We start from the raw sequence: 18,219 nt of genomic DNA on the forward strand, positions 1-18,219 counted from the left end.
CTACAGAATATACCCTGAAAGCCTGTCACCTCAAAATTTCAAATCATTGCTTCCCAAAGACTTAACGTGATTATTCAAATCTTCATTAGTAACTTCTTTTAGATCAGCTGGTTTCCATTTTGGATTCTGGTCTTTATTAATTAAAACAGCTCTGACACCTTCATAAAAGTCATGACCCTCCATACAAGCTTGACTTAGCTGATACTCCATAGTTAGTACTTCTTGCAAGGTCTTTCAAGACCCCTCCAGGAGTTACCTTAGTGTGATCTTTAGAGATGTTGGAGACATGTTATTAATTACCTTCAATTGCTCTAGGGCAAAAGATGAACAATCTTGCTGTAAGTTTTCAATAATTTGTCCCACAGTATTGGCTGAAAAGCAACTGTTTATTTTGCCCATGTGTTCCTCAAGTATAAAAGACTTGTCTTCATCAATCTTAGACTCCATATGGTAATTTTCTAAGACAGCTGCAATATTTTCTTTTGAAGGAGATTTCAAGGCTAACAAATCTTCCTCTAACATGCCCAACTTTTCAGAATCTACAAAGTGTGTAGCAATTCCTGCTCTGTACACATCTTTTCATTTTAGTCTGAATCCTGTTAATGAAAGGATGTAACCAAGTTTTCCTTGAAGTCATGGCAAGAAATAACCTCCACCCCCATCAGGGAACAGTCCTACTGCGGTTTCTGGCATGGCAAAAAGACACTTTTCTGTAGCCACTTGAAGCTGCCCATGGACTGACGACCAACTCTCCCACCCATTGTAATTCCATGAATAAGTGCAACATAAGGTTTCTGGCAAGAACCAAAAGCATTGTTCAGCATATATTCTTCTCTGAAGAAAACTGGCGCTATCTTCCGTTTTGCCTTTTCAGCCTCCGAAATGACTCTAATATCACTCCCATCACAGAAAGCCTTTCCTCCGGCTCCCTTTATAATGATCAGGAGAGTTTCAGGATCTTCTTCCCACTTCTCTAGCCATGGATACATCTGCACACGTTTTTTTTCCCCCCCAATAGCACGTCTTCTGCTGCATCTGTGTGCTTGGACATTCTCAAATGGTGCAGTATGGTATTAATCCTTTTGAATGCATTAAACCTCGACATGAGCCTCCACACCTTCTGCTGCCCCATCGCCAAACACTCCGGAGCTAAAGCAGCAGAGCAAGAGGCACCCGGATGGTTCCAGCACCTCTGAATACAGCTTTTTATATGCATTGGGAAAACAAAAAATTTGTGTGACTCGATTTATTACAGTGGTCTGGAACCCAGCCCTCATCTCTGAAGTATGCCTGTATATACACGCATGTGTATCTATAAACATGTAAATCCTATGTAAACATACGTGTGCACCTATAGATGTGTAAGTCCTGCATCCGCAGGTATGTGCACCTGTAGACATGTAAGGCATATATATACATATATACATGTCAGCTGTGAGAGCAGACTTCACTAATTGCTAATGAACAGAACATGTCAGAAGTGATGGAATGTCACTTCCAACATTAAGTATTAAAAGATTCTGACTTTCCATTTTGAGTCTCCTTTCTTTCTCATTATCCTCCAATCACTGATCTGGGGAAAACCAGCTGCCAAGGTTTCCCTGAGACCAGTGACCTGGAGATCGTGAGGCCGCCTTGCGCACAAGCTCATGTGGGGAGAGTGAGGCCGGTCAACAGCCAGGTGAGTGGGCTTGGAAGCCGGTCACTGCCCCTGTTGAACACTTAAAACAAATCCTCTAATTGTCCAAGTTCAATATTGAAAGGCAAATTAGACCTAGCTTATTACATATGGGTATTCAACTTTTCTACTTTCTTTCTATTTAATCTGTTAGTTTCTGAATTTTAAGTTACTGTCTCTTACAATGACTGAGAATTTTCTACTTTTTGTACACTGTGTGTTTTAAGCTGTTATGTGCAAAAAAGTTTATGACTGACATGTCTTCTTAATGCATTATTCCCTTTATTATATAAATAACAATTTAATCCCTCTTGTTATTTTCACCCTGACTTCTAATTTATTTTCTACCAATACCTCCAGTTGCTAGCTTTTTATTAGCATTTGATTGGCATCCATTTCCCATCCAATTCTTTTCAACTTCCATATGAAAGTTGTGCCTTGGTGCGTCTCTTCTGTTGGTGCAGAATTGGATTTTTTTAACCCAATTTGTAAGATTCTCTCTTTTGCTACATGAACAGAACTCATATTTATTACAAGTGCTGATCTGCTTCACTTTTCTTTTCTGCCAAATAATTTATTTCTAGATATTATATTTGCCATTTTATTTTTTCCTCATAAACGCCATTGTTTTTAGTTGATCATGTTTTCTCAGTTACTTTCCAACCTCTCTCTAATGATGTTCAAAAATACAATTTTTTTTTCAAGCATCATTATTAAGGCATAATTTTCAATGTGGTGATTTAGTGGGGCTGTTGAGTAAAACTGCTATGAACATTCATGTGCAAGCTTTTGTTGGATTATGTTTTCATTTATCTTAGGCAAATACCTAGGCACACAAGCACCATGCCATATGCTAAGTGAATGTTCGACTTTGTAAGAACCTTCCAAACTGCTTGCCAAAGGGCTGTCTCACTTGACATTTCCACCAGTGAGGTGTAACATTCATACCAACACTTGCTACTTGCTATTTTTCAGCTTTTTAACTTTTGCTAATCTAGTGGTTTTGTGCTTATATCTTCTTGAGATTTTAATTTGCTTTTCTCTGATAACATGGCAAACATTTTTCTCATGTGCTTACTGATCATTTATATATCTTTTGTTTATAAATGACATGTTGAAATACTTGCCAACATTTTGAAAAAATCTGGTTTTTCAATATATTCTTATTATTAAGTTGTAAGAGTTCTTTATATATTTTGGGTACAGAACCTTGGTCTGAAACATGTATTACGAATATTTTCCCCAATATATGGCTTACCTTTTCATTTTAAAAAAAATGTCTAAGAACAGAAGCTTTCTATTTTAAGTTTAAATTATCAGTTTTTTCAAAAAATATGGGGTTTAGCTTTTTGCATGATATGCAGGAAATTTGTGCTAGCCTCTATGTCACAAAGATTTTCTCCTTATTTCTTCCAGGAGTTTTGTAGTTTATAATTTTAGATTTAGGCCTATGACCCATTTCAAGTTTTTTTCGCATGTGTTCGACAGGTGCTGTTTTGTTTGTTTTGCTTTTGTTGTTTTTGTACTTTAGCTGATATCCAGTTGTCCTAGTACTATTTGTTAAAAAGATTATCTTTTCCCCATTAACTTGACTGGAAAATCAACTGAACCTTTAAGAGCACATGGATTTGTAGGCTATTAACTTTATTCCATGGATCTGCATGTGTCTTTCAAAGTGGGTACCACATTGACTTTGTTACTGAGGCAGACGTGGAAGTCAGCTGGTGCAAGTTCTTTAGCTTTGCCCTAGCTGTGTTGGCTCTTCCAGATTCTCTGCATTTTCATAGAAGTTTTAGAATAATCTGGTCATTTTCTACTAAAATGTCTGTTGGAATTTTGATTTCAATGACTCTATTGATTAATTGGGGGAAAATTGATATCACAATATTGAGTCTTCCCATCAATGAATATTATATTTCTTGCCATTTATTTAGATTTATTTAATTTCTCCCAGAAATATTCTGTAGTTTAGCATATAATATGGCACATATTTATTCCTACATAGTTAAGGTTTTGATGCTATTGATAATGGATATTTTAAAAAATTCATTTTCCAATTGCTAGGATAGAGAAATATAATTAACTATTATATATTGACCTTTTGTTATATGACCTTGCTAAATTAGTCAGTTAATTCTAGCAGCTTTCGTAGATTTTTTAGAATTTCCTACATCCAGATATTATGTTATTTACAAATAAAGGCAATTTTATTTCTTTCTTTGCAATGTGTATGACTTTTGCTTCTTTTTCTTGCCTTATTGCACTGGGTAGAAGCCCCAGGACAATGCTTAGTAGAAGTGGTGGGAGCAGACATTGCCTTGCTCCTGATTATAAGGAGGGAAGTATTGTTTTTCATCATTAAATGTTGTTAATTGTGGACTGAGTGTATATGTTCTTTATGGATTGAGGATATCCGTTTCTCCCCTGATTTTGTTGAGAGCTTGATTTTTGTCGAATGCTTTTCTTTTATTTCTTCCATAAATTCAGGTAATCGTGTAGTTTTCCTTCTTTATTTTGTTAACATGGTGAATCATGTTAATGAATTTTTTAATGTTAATGAATCCTGAATTTTTGGGATGAGCTCCACTTGGTCACAATATATTTTATTTTTATTGCTAGGTTTAATTTGCTAATATTTTATAAAAGAATTTGTATATTCAATGATAGATATTGTTCTGTATGTTTCTTGAGATATTTTTGTCTGGTTTTGGTAATTTGGTATCAAGGTAGTTTGGCCTCATAAAATAAATTAGGAAACTTCTCTATTTTCTAAAAAGGGAATGTGTATTATTATTTATTCCTTAAATGATGGATAGAATTTACTACTGAAGTCATATGAGCCTGGAGTTTTCTTTGTAGGAAGGTTTTAAATTTTTTTTTTTTTTAGATAGATACAGAGCTATTCAGATTTTCTATTTTTTTCTTATGTGTGGTATCTTTAAAAAATTTCTCCACTTATCTAAGTAGTTGAATATATTTGTGTAAGTCTATTTCTTTATAATCCTTCCTTATAACCTTTTTATGACTCTAGGATCTGTGTGGTATGTATTAGTTGACTCTTGATACTGGCAATTTATATCTGTTCTTCTCTTTTTCTTGTTCAGTCAACTGAAAGTATATAAATTTTATTGATCCTTTCAAAGAATGACCTTCTGATTTTATTTTTTTCATTTTTATTTTATTAATGTCAGATCTGATCTTTATTATTTTCTCCTCTTATTTTGAGTTTGTTTTGATATTCATTTTATCAGTATCTTAAGGTAGAGGTTTAGACTACTGAATTTAGACTTTTTCCATTTTTCAAAAAAAGCATTTAATGCTATACATTTTGTTGTAAGAACTGCTTTAGCTGAAGCCTACAAAGTTTTACATCTTGCATTTTTAGTTTTCATTTTATTCAGTTTAAAATATTGCTGTCATCTTCAATTCATTGGGTTATTTAAACATATTTTATGCTGGGCACAGTGATTCTTTCCTATAATCCCAGCACTTTGGGACACCAAGGTGGGCAGATTGCTTGAGCCCAGGAGTTCGAGACCAGCCTGGGCAACATGGCAAAATCTTGTCTCTACAAAACATACAAAAATTAGCCAGGTGTGATGGCATGTATATGTAGTCCCAGCTACTCAGGAAGCTGAGGTAGGAGGATCCCTTGAACCCAGGAGGGTGAGGTTTCAGTAAGCCAAGATTGTGCCACTTGCCTGGGGACAGAGCAAGACCCTGTCTCAAAAATACAAAACAAAACATATTTTGCTTAATTTCCAAATACTTAGGAATTTCAAAAATATCTTCTTATTATTTATTTCTAATTTAATGCCATCATGTCAGAGAATGTATTCTGTATAATTTCAGTCCTCTTAAACTTATTGAAACTTATGTAATGCCCTATTATTTGGTTTATATTGGAGAAGGCTCCAGGTTCACTTGAGAAGGTATGAATTCTGCCATTGTATGGTGGAGATTCTATAAAAGTCAACTTATTTGAGTTGGTCGATGGTGTTGTCTAGGTCTTCTATGTACTTGCTTATTTTTTATCCACTTGTTATATTAGTTGCTAAGAGAGGAGTGCTAATATTATCAACTCTACTCATGAAAGTATCTATTTCTTTTTTCACTCTAGAAATTGTGTACCTCATGATTTTAACACAGATATTATTAAGTACATACAAACTTAGGATGGGTATATCTTCTTGTTAAATTGACTTTTTTGTTATAATAAAATATATTCTGTATGTCTTTCTATATATTGCAATATTTCTTGTCCTAAAGCCTACTTCATCTGATACTGAGATAGTCACTTCAGCTTTCTTATGATTAGTTTTTGCATTTTATACTCCTTTCTGTCATTTTATTTTAACCTGGTTCTGTCTTTATATTTAAAGCTTATTTCTTACAGATAAGATATATTGGAGTATTGCTTTTTTATCATCTAATAATCTCTTCTGTTCAATTAATGTTTTTACATCATTTATATTTAGTGTAACTATTATTATGATTTGATTTAAATCAGCCCGTTGCTATTTGTCCCATCTGTTTTTTACTACTTTGTCTTTATTTTTTTGCCTTTTTCTATATTGAGATTATAAAATTATTCCAATTTATCAGAATTATCATCTTACTAGTTGTACCTCTTTATAATTATATATAATTTTAGTGCTGTCTAGTGTTTACAACATGAAACTTTAACTGAGTGAAATAAACCTTTAAATGTTATATCTCTATGTATATAATGCAAGACCTTTATAAGGGTGTGATTCCATTTCCCATTGTCATATATCTTATTTATACATATAAACCTCATAATATAGTATTACTTTTTGCTTTAAATGATCAGTTATTTCTAAAAATTTCAAAAATGGAAAAAATAACCTTAATACTTATTTGCACATTTACCATTTTGGAGGCTCTTTATTTCTTTTTATAGATCCAAATTCTGAGCTGGTTTTGCTTAATTTCAGCATAAATTTGTGGGTTTTTTTTTTCTTTTTCTACTAACGTTGTTGTTCATCTCTACGGTGATAATTGGATTTCTTTATTCAAAAAAAATGTTTGCCTTATGTTTGACAAATATATCCCTGGACATAGAACTACAGGTTGACTTTTTTTTTCTTTGCTGCACTTTATAGATTGTTTTCGTTGTCTTTTGGCTTTCATTGTTTCTCTTAGGCAATCTGTAATTATTATTATCTTAGTCTCCCCTGTTCATGTTTTCTCACCCTCTAATCCCTGGCTGCTTGCAGGGTTTTCTTTGTACTTATTTGACTGGGCTTTAGTGAGTTTATTCTACCTGTGTGTTCATAGTTTTCACCAGTTTGGAAAAATATTAACCATTATTTATTCAAGTGTATTTCTGACCTCTTTTCTGTTTCAGGGACTCCAGATGTACTTCTATTAGATGGTTTAATGTTTTCCCATTGGTCCCTGAGGCTCTAGTGTTTTTCCTTCATCTCTGTGCTTTTTTTTGAGGGGATATGATGCGTTTTTATATCTTTAAGTTCTCTGATTTGTCTTCTGCAATGTATAGCTCTATTTATTTTTGATGGTTGCATTGTATTCTATTTTATGAAAATAGAATATCATAATTTACTCGTCCATTTTTCTAATTAAGGGCACTACATTATTTCCAGTTTCTTGCCATTTGCAATAGTCCTGCAACAAATATCATTGTACATATGTTTTTACTTAATTTATTTCTATGAGATAGAGTTCTAAGTCTGGGATCTTTGGGCGAAAGGAATATTTATTTAATTTTAAACTTATTTACCCTTCCAAACTTCTTCAACTTTCAAATCTTCTGACTCAAACATTTCTAGTTGCTCATATACATATAATTTACACAAAATAATTAACGTGATAATTTTATATATTTTATTTTAGTGCAGTCATTTCTTTCCTTTTTCATCTTTGCTTTGCTATCATCTCCCCTTTTCTCTGCCCTCCAAGTGACACTTTTCTGCGGTATTTAATCTGCTAAATCCATCTAGTGAGTTCTCATTTCAGATATTGACTTCTTTACCTCTAGAAGATCTATTTGGTTCTTGGGTAGATTTCTATTAGGTATTGAATGACAGAAGCACAACATAGAAAATTGGGTATAGTATGCATCAATGACCTAAACCAAACAAATAACAAAACCTGCATGTATTTGTATATAATAATAGCTGCATAGTATTTTGTAAAATATATACCAGATGGCCTAGAGGTAGAAGATATAATGCTATCATAAATAATGCCCAAATCAGTTTGTGTGCCAGAATATATGTGCATGAATTTCTCTATGATTGGCAGTTAAGTGGAAAAGCGGGGTTATAAGACATGGCTTATGATCTCTACTAATACCATCTGAATCTTGTGGTGATGGTGATGATGATGATGAAGACACTGGTATTCGATTACTGAGTCAATTTTTAAAAGTGTGTAGATTTATTTATATGTGTTATTTCTTCTGGCCTCTGTTTTAGAAATAAATATTAATCTTGTAATTTGACCATTTCATCTGAGTTTTCAAATCTGGTTTAGGAAACTACTTAGTCTAGCCTAAGCAGGAAAGGAATTCTTGCAACGACAGAGTCTTGTAGAACTCAAGGGCAGAATTGTAGTCAAAGCTCAGGAAAGGCCTGGAACTAGGAGCTGAAAAGCTGAAAAGCTTTCAGTGTGGTTTTCCATCTCTTTCCTCTGCCTCTTAGTTTTGTTTCTCTTCTTTTGCAAGATGGCTGGCTTTCTCTACTTTTTAATCCATGACTTCTTCTAAGCAGCCAACTCACATGTTACAGTTCCACCCAAACACTGAGAATAGACTGGTATTTCCCTGTCCAAATCAACATTCCCAGGAAGGAGAATCTGGCTCACGGTGGCCACGAATTAACTTCATCTTAGACAGGAGCATGAACAACAGACACGGGTGCCGCCCTTTGTGGACGTGTTTCCCATAGGAAAGGCAGGAGCCTTCTATACCTGCTTCTCAGTCAAATAGCTTGCATGAGTCACTGGAACTAAGCAATTTGGTACATTTAGCATGTCTCCACTCTCCAGAATTATTAAGCTGAAAATGTTTTTTTAATCAAATTTTATAGGAAAATAAAGTTTTAATTCAGTAAACATCTCAACAAATAAAAACTTAGATGTTTATTACATGACATTCAATATTACCTTTAGCATAAATAGAAAAATGTTACCCAGTACATAAATATTTTTCTCGTTGAATATTCAATTAGTAAATGCAAGTAAATAATCTTCATTAGCCAGAGTAACTATGCTTTATTTGCTGTGCTAAACATTCCTGAATAAATCAGACATGACACTGCATTATTTCTCTTTATAAAAGTCCTATTTTGTTCCTTTTAGCAGATCTCTGAGTTCTGTCTGCAATGGAAAAAAATTATATATCTGATATAGATGAAAATTTTCAAACATTAAATTTCAGTTTCTTAGCAACCATAGAAATTTAAAGAGTTCACTTTCTCAATACCCATTGAGAAGTGTGTCAATAATTAAATGTTTCCTAAAAGAAAGAGATTCAGCACATCTGCTTGGGAGAGTGTTGTGGGAGTCTCACATGATGGATGGCCTCAGCCCACATCATGACACTTGGCCATGGAACTGCAATGTGTGTCCCGCCTTCATAGCTGCCTTGGCGACAAGCTGTGGGTCAGGATTTAGGATGGTGTTTACCGGACTCTTAGGTACCTTCCTCCGAGAGAGCCCCATTTGTAATCTATTTTACCCTTCAGCGTAGTATTACGTGCCTGCAAAAGTGATATTTCTGAGGATTGATACTCCAATACATCATAATCTGAAGGTTTTTAGGTTTATACTTTGTGTTCTGAACTAAGCAGATAACAAGAGCTCACTTAGTCATTTCTCCGATAAAAAGTTATCTTCAAAGACGAGGACAATTTTGCAAATATTATTCTACTACCAGCATTTAGTATTAAAAAGTGTCTAATTTGAAGGAAAATTTTCAAATGAGAATTAAGAGTGCTGATGCTTTGTGGAAGACGCCAAGTGACCTGAAACATCACCCTCTGATTATTTCTATCAAAAGCACATTGTTTTAGCTTCTTGGAATGATTTGTAATTGGTTTCTAATTTGGGTTGACCCTGGAATATAAAAGAACCTCTCTGCTATTTTCTGACATCATGAAAAGCAATGGAGTCTTACATCGCTCAGACTATCTCTGAGCACTTGCCCACGAAGCTGCAGGTGTGTGGGAGTGTGGCAGGTGCACAGCCGGCAGGTGCAGGAGGCCCTGCTCTCTTGGGGTTTCTGTTTCTAGGGAAGCAGAAAGCTCTGTGCCACTCAGGCCCCGTGGCCCTGTGTATTCTGAGTGTGTCTTCCTCCACTCTCTGGCATGACAATTGATCTGGGGATAGCAGCAGATGTGCCGCTACCTGAGAATCAAGATCCATATGGAACTTTCATTGAGCTAGTTGGGGGAGCACTCATGAGATCACATTTGCTATGGAACAATGAAGGGCAGCTACCTAGGTTAAAACAAAACCCAAAATAAAAACTTCAAAATGACAGACAGGAGAGGAATCATGAATCTCTAAACAGATATATATGTAGAAATGATTTAGGGTTTTTGGTTAAATAGAAATTCCCAGTAAGTCAGCCATGGTGAAGATTCTATTGTAATCTGATGTGTTCTTAGCCTTTATTCATGAATACCTGGTGTCTATCCCTGGACTAGGAGGGCAGGAGTGCTTGTCAGGCAGTACCTGAACAAGATGTTGGATTTGGGGCTGCACATTTAAAGATGAGAATGCCTGGGGCCAGGGGTGCTCCACTGATAGAGATAGGATAGAATGACACTATTATTAAAAATAAAATACGAGATAAACTGACACAGGTAGGATTTACCCTATGAGAGATTTATTTTTGGGCTTCTTCAAGGCATTAATTACTCAGGAATAGAAGAAGCCTCTTTGTGAAAAGATCTTATGCATAAGGCTATTGCATTTGGGAAGTTTGGAGGAAGACCTTGTATTGAGCTTAAAGTACAGAAAACTGTAAGGAGGGTATGAGACAGAAGTGGTTTATCAGAATGATGATGACATGTAACTAAATTCCAAAGACTTGAGTCAACCATTCCTGAGAAGTAATTGTAGCTATAGGATTTTGTGTGTTTCCAGTACCTAATACACTGTGCGTGTTTAGGTGTGTTTGTGAATGTGTGTTCCTGTGTGTACAGACATTCTGATAACTTTTACAAAAGGTAAATCTAAAAGCTTCAGTGAGAACAACAATCACATCATATTTTCCAGAAATAATCAAAGTTAGACTAGGTGTTAAGGCAAGCAGATCGTCAGAATCCAAGGCTTTTTTTTTTTTTTTTTTTTTTTTGGAGTATTGCTCTGTTACACAGGCTCGAATGCAATGGTGTGATCTCGGCTCACTGCAACCTCTGCTTCCTGGGTTCAAGTGATTCTACTGTCCCGGCTCGTGAGTAGCTGGGATTACAGGCATGCGCCATCACGCCTGGCCAATTTTTGTATCTTTAGTAGAGACAGGGTTTCACCATGTTGGCCAGGCTGGTCTCGAACTCCTGGCCTCAAATGATCTGCCTGCCTAGGCCTCCCAAACTGCTGGGATTACAGACATGAGCCTCTGCGCCCAGCCGGCTCTCTGTTTTGTGGATGGGTTTGTCCAACAGTTTGTTCCTGCAGCAGGAGACGTGAAGTCCCAGCAGCCTTCTCCTTCAGCACTGGGTGGATGTAGCTTCTGGTTCCTGCTCACGTGTCCGGGGTGTCCAGCGTCTGAATCTGTCACCATGGAAGCCACATCTAAGATCAGGCACGCTCTCTTCCCTCCCCCAGGAACAAACCCCTCCGTGATTTTGCATCACAGCCATTCCTATGTGGGCAGTTGTGATCACATGAGGGAGAGTCCAGCCATTTCCTAGGCATCCTGGGACGGGGGTGCGGGGAGGGAATATGATATGTGACAATGTGACAGATTCTCCAGTTGGAGGGGTTGGGGCCTGAATTTCATGGCAGGAAATCATCAGGCTACATAAATAAGTGAATGAATGAACAAATGACCAATTAAATAAATCAAATACCTGGAATGACTTGCAGCGACTATCAAAAGCTGCTGTTTGTATTTTTATTTTACAACACTGGTAATTGCTTTTTTTATACCCTATGGCTATGATAGATTTTTCCCCCATAATTATAATTTCAGTAAATTTTTGCAATTGTAAAATAGTGCATTTTTGAAGAAATCCAGCTGTCTTTCCCCATTGAGCAGATCTTGGTTTTCTGTTGTTAATTCGATTGTGTTTTTCACTCTGGGTGCCCAACTCCAAGAACTCTTTACAGGGGTGGATTTATGATGGATGCCAGCTGGTCTGATAGAAGGAAACAGATATTGATTTTTAATATTTTCTCCCAACTTGTTTACTCTAGGATAATACAGCAGCTGTGTGGCAGCTTGTCTCAGAGTGGAAAGGATTATTACCTCTGCCTTTTGATGAGATAAATTACCTAGGATGACTTGAATGGCTAAAGGGGATACTTTGATGTTATGTCGCTTCATTTACCCTTATGACTAAATGATTATTGATTTTATATTTTTAAGCTCTTGAAACGTGAAAATAAGTTGGTGGAGAAGGCCGGCTGTGTTAGTTTTATTAATTTATTTCTGCAGGGCATAATTCACTTTGGACCAGGTTGTGAAGGTTTTGGGTTCATGACCGGCTGCAGATACAGTTGCAAAGAAATGGCTTATTTATATAGTCATTGCAAGCAGTCCCAAAATCAATACAGTCTGGGATTGGATGATTAAACTCAGTCCCTTTGTGGGATTCATTCCTGTAGCTGCTGCTGAAATCATGTTGACTGCAGCAGATTCATGTGATCAAGTCTACAAATAGCAAGTTTGTTCAAGTTGAAATATTATTTTTTTGCTCATCATTTTTTTTATCTGCTGTGTTCCCTCAATGACATTTTAACAGCCTGGGGGGGGGGAAAACAGTTGATTGACTACTTCAATGAAATCAGTAATCTGCATTAAAAGAGTCGCCTCCAAGGACTTCTAGAATGTCCGTGGGTGGATTCACGCAGACTTTGATCAGAGGTCCCAGACTGCGCTGGGTTTAGTTGTGGGCGCGACTGCCAGCAGCAGGAGTCCAAGGTGTGGGCTAAACCTTTAGCTGCTCCATGCGGTTTAGAACGGCTTTGTCCCTCTGTGCGCGTGGGGCTCACTCTGCACATTTCTGTGAAATGCTGCTTTTTCTATCACCGTTTGACACGTTGGCACTATTCTACATTATCTGAAACACACTCATATCACTCCATTTCATTGATAACTCCTGATACAAGTGCAGAAATGCTGTCTATAGAGAATCAGGTTCTGCTTTGATCTTTTGTAATTTTCCTTCAATTTATTTTCATACATTTTAAACATAATTTCCTATGTCATAGTTATTCCTTGTTCGTAAAATTTTGTTTGATTACTGAGACTCGGGCATCTCTTAATTGAATTTAACGTTTGAAATTAGGAGTTTTGCTTTATATAATCTTCCCTGTTTGCCCTCTACTCAGCCACGAGAATACCTAATGCAGTGGGGAAACAGAAGCAGGAAGGACTGATTTTCTGAGAAGATTTTGCAATTATTTACTCAGCCTGTCAAAGACCAGAGTTAGCCAAAGCCAGAGATTCATGGTCTTGATGGAAGCTAAGGCTTTATTTTTAGTTTAGCAAAGTTTTCAATCGGGCAGTTTTCCTTCCCTGTCCTTCCTCCACATCCCAATTGCTGGGCTTTGAGAGTTTGAAGAGATGGATGAGCCATGGTCACTAGTCTTTTAAGAGTCAAAAATTTGTGTATCAGCCCGGCACGGTGGCTCACACCTATAATCCCAGCACTTTGGGAGGCTGAGGCGGGTGGATCACTTGAGGTCAGGAGTTAGAGACCAGCTGACCAATATGGTGAAACCCTGTCTCTATAAAAATAGAAAAATTAGCCAAACATGGTGGTGGGCACCTGTAATCCCAGTTACTCAGGAAGCTGAGGCACGAAAATCGCTTGAACCCTGGAGGTTGCCTTAAGCCAAGATCATGCCACTGCACTCCAACCTGAAGGACAGAGAAAAACTCCATCTCTGGAGTTTTTCCAAAAATTCCAAATTTTCTTTTCCAAAAAAAGAAAATTATATATCGGTGGAATTTAATATATTACTTTTAGTCTTGGCAATTTATTTCAGATAAAGCTACGTGCTTGTAGAACTTAATACCTATTACCTGAGAAATCTGTGCTATATACATTCAGGAAACAGTTGTGAGACATTTCACATTCAAGATGGGACTTCTCAATGTTATAAGTAATGGTAGCATGTTCGTATGGAGTTAAAAAAAGGTGTAAAACATTTTTTTGAACTTTATTCAGTGGGCATGTATAATTAATATGCAGTAAATTATATGGCTCCAGTTTAAAGCTTGTTTAAATGCATAGAATTTGAAGTAGAATGAAGAAATAAAATAACTTTTGGAGTGCTGTAATGTAATATGTTGATCAATTTTATAGGGGAGTGGTGAATATTTAATTAATCACCTTTTGACAATTATTCACACTGCTCGGAATCAAGGTCTCCATTAAAGCCGAAGAATAGCTTCATTACAAATGACCCATAAAAGTGTCAAGTGCTGGCTGCGAGGACAAGTAATTTCCTTTCCCTTTAAAACCATTAGATGGAATGATGAGGGCGGAGAGGGTGACGGAGTGCATATTCGTGTGATTACAAAGAGAAGCTCAAACAGTAAATTTGACAGCTACGTTGGAGGGGAAGAGGATAAGAGTTATAAAGTGACAGCTGTATTCCTTCAAAGTGCTTTTAATTTTATAAGAGGACAAGAATGGCAGCATTCTGGTTTTCACTGGATATTTCTCTTCGCCTCATCGTATGTGTTTAGGATTTAGTCATGCCAGGCTTTTGGCACTGGTGGATGTAAATAGAGGGATAATGCTGACGTTTTTCACAGTACCTCTCTAGATGGCTCTCAGCAGACGGAAAATGCATCCACTGCCCCCTTGATTGATGGCTGGGAAGCTGGCCCTCCTGGAACTGCGTCTGGACAGCAGAGAGGGACCCATACGTCAACAGAATCCGTACATGCGTTTCCAGGCTTGGCTTCGAGGACTCAGAAAAGATTCATCACTGAGGCTCCTGTTCAGCCTGAGAACAATCTCAAAAGTTGATAACTGCTTACGTTTCACTGAATCCATTTCTTAACTTTTCAATATTGGCCAAGAACCCTGACGCTGATCAACTTTCAGATGTCAAGATAGGTCTCTGGGTTTCAGAAATTCTTGCAGATTTTTTTACTGAGTGAAAAATATTTTCCTTCCCGAATGACTCAGTGGTGAAAAATCATTTATGAGAATGTCAAGATTCCATGGCCTTGAAGAAAATGATACCAAAGAGACTCGTTTCGATGACTCCCCTCCTCCCCACCGGGCTGACAGTAGGCACATTTGCTGTGAGGACCAAAACAGCTTCAAGGGATCCTGTTAGGCATTGTAGCTGCAAGGTTGAATTCTCTGTGTTGTGAAAAGTGTTTTAGGCCCTTGTCATTGTAAGTGGCCTCCTTAGCTTAAGTCTGGCAAAATGCGAAGGACTAGGACTGATTTGAAAACAAACATGCCTGAAGATACTTATGTTTTCAAAAGTTCAGGGCATCTTGACCACCACTAAGGTGTGTTCCTTAAACCTCCTCTTTAGTTCTTTGAACCTCGTTTATTTGAAGATCCTACACCCATGGGCAACTTGGCTGTAGTGCACACACCTACACACACAAGTTCAAGTGGCCACTTTTAAAACTAATGGCTATTGACTCTTGTTGGGAATTCTGTGATGTTATCTCGCCTGTAAAGACTTCGCGGTATGCTGTTTACATTGTATCTGGTGATTGTATAATCATTATTGATTTTCCCTGTGTGTAGTACCTATGTCAAACAACCTCATATATTTAAATGGTGATTATTCCAGTTATATATCTACTATTAGATAAGATCAAAGGTAGTTAAATGTGCGGTAGATGGGGCAAAGATGGCATAATGTACTGGTGCCTCTACCTTTGCTATTATACAACTCAACAACAATTGACAGCATTTAATAATTAACTTTCTAAAACATGTTGAGATTTTGGGCCTGTGGAAGAACGGACCTTGGCAGATGGAGGGAAAGCGTCGAGACCCACAGCTCAAGGCCTCATGGCTCCGGGAATGCAGGCAGCAGGATGAATGGCTTTTCAAAGGCCCTGGGAAATCATTCCGGGTGCTTAATTTGTGCCTTGTTTTTGTACAAATACTTTTGAAGAAACGAGAAACAAACTTAGACCGATGTGTAATTTCCCCCAGGATGTAATCACGGTTAATCCTAAGAGCAGGATTCCCTGGGAGCCACACCTCGGGGGAGGAAACGGGCCTTTTCAACTCCATCTCCGGGGCAGTGTGGTTATTTTATTAATGATCAAATGGTATTCTGTACATGCTGGGGGAGGAGAACCTCTGCCCCAGCACATTTATTTGAAGGCACACCAAGCTGGTTTTGTTGTTGTTTTTTGTTGCTGCAGAATTTTCTTAACAACATTTTCATTTTCCAAAATACATTTTGAGTTACAGATTTTGGAATTCATTATAACACAAACACATAAATATTTATTATTTTGAAAGCTATTAAGACTACAGGTAAGACAATCCAATGGAAGTTTGTGGCAACTGGGAAAGAGAGCTCCACAAAAACCATATTCTACTATGAGGCTTCACACACATGCAGCCCATGGAGACTTGTTGGAAAGTCTTGGTTGCCATTGTCTCCCTGTGCCCAGCTTGTGCCGTCATGGTCATCCCTCCTTTCCTCCCTGGTTCTCCTCCTCTGAGAGGCTGGGAGGGCTGGGCTGACTGCAGAGTGGCTTGGTGGGCCGGATTGGGGGCTTGCCTGCTGGGTGGTGGCCTGAGTGGAGGAGAGATGGTTTGTGGCTTCACTGGCTTCATTAGAAGTATTATGCAGAGTGTCTCCTAGGGCCACATAATTTTTTTTCTTTTACATAATGATAATTAGGAGTTATCCTTTTAGTTAAGGCAGCTAATGGAACACCACTACAACAACAATAACAAAAACCAGAACAATGCAAGTTTATTTCAGGAAACAGCAAATTCAACTTTTGTTTTTTAAATGTGATCTCACTTGTCACCCCGGTGGAGTGCACTGGTGCAATCGTAGCTCATTGCAGCCTCAAATTCTTGGGCTCAAGCTTCTTGAGTAGCTGGGACTACAGGCCTGAGCCACCATGCCTGGCTGATTATTTTTATTTTTTGGTAGAGACAGGGTCTCATTATGTTGCCTAGGCTGGTCTCGAACATCTGGCCTCAAGTGATCCTTCCACCTTGGCCTCCCAAAGTGCTGGGATTGTAGGAGTGAGCCACTGCACATCTCACAAATTTAATTTTAATGTCAGATTTATCAGCTTGAATGATTTGTTTTAAGGCAACAGTTCACATTTTCAGATGAAAAGTGCTTTGTGAGAAATGTACTAAGATATCTTCTTTTAAGTTTTCTAAAATGTTCTTTTGATTTAGTTTTTTTTTTTTGTTTGTTTGTTTGTTTGTTTGTTTTTTGAGACGGACTCTTGCTCTGTTGCCAAGGCTGGAGTGCAGTGGCGTGATCTCAGCTCACTGCAACCTCCGCTTCCTGGGTTCAAGCAATTCTCCTTCCTCAGCCTCCCGAGTAGCTGGGACTACAGGCTTCCACCACTTTGCCCGGCTAATTTTTTGTATTTTTAGTAGAGATGGGGTTTCACAATATTGGCCAGGCTGGTCTTGAACTCCTGACCTTGTGATCCACCCTGCTCGGCCTCCCAAAGTGCTGGGATTACAGGCATGAGCCACCGTGCCCAGCCTGGATTTAGTTGTACATAAAATTGAACAAGACCTGATGAAGAAGAGGAAATCAACAGTGATATTTCCCCGTGTCCTGTGGAATCCATTGTGCTGAAGGCAGCCCAGGGCCCCAGCAGCTGGGAGCTTGCACTGAGCTTTTCCTGCATTTAGTGAATATTCTTCCCTGCTACAGGCTGAATGTCTGTGTACCCCCAAAATCCACATGTAGAAACCCTCACTCCCAAGGTGACAGTATGAGGAGGTGGGGCTTTTGGGAGGTGATTAGGTCAGGGGGGTGGAGCCCTTATGAATGGGATTCAGGGTTCACGGCCTTATCCAAGCAACCCCAAGGAGCTCCCTCATCTCTTCCACCATGTGAAGGCACAGAAAGAGGGCGCCCTCTGTGGACCAGGAAGCCACAGGGAAGCTGCAGGTGCCTTGACCTTGGATTTCTAGGGTCCAGAACAGTGGGAAATACATTTTTGTTATTTATAAACCCCCTAGTCTATGATATTTTGTTAGAATAGCACAAACAGACGAAGACACTCTCCTATAGCTCCAACAAATACCTCCCGCAAAAACCCGCTGTGGTTTGACTGGAAGGGTCGCATCTGACACGTTTTTTGAATTTTCCATGATTTCCTCAAAGACCACACTCTA

The 18,219-nt window shown here is 37.9% G+C and overlaps 1 pseudogene; it reads right to left on the minus strand.

Moving 5' to 3' along the window:
* Window positions 1-30: 30 nt before the first annotated feature.
* On the minus strand, window positions 31-1,140 carry LOC471447 (3-hydroxyisobutyryl-CoA hydrolase, mitochondrial-like; annotated as a pseudogene).
* Between the last annotated feature and the right edge of the window lie 17,079 nt (window positions 1,141-18,219).

This window comes from Pan troglodytes, chromosome 4, assembly GCF_028858775.2.
Source record: "Pan troglodytes isolate AG18354 chromosome 4, NHGRI_mPanTro3-v2.0_pri, whole genome shotgun sequence".
Classification (NCBI taxonomy): Eukaryota; Metazoa; Chordata; class Mammalia; order Primates; family Hominidae; genus Pan; species Pan troglodytes.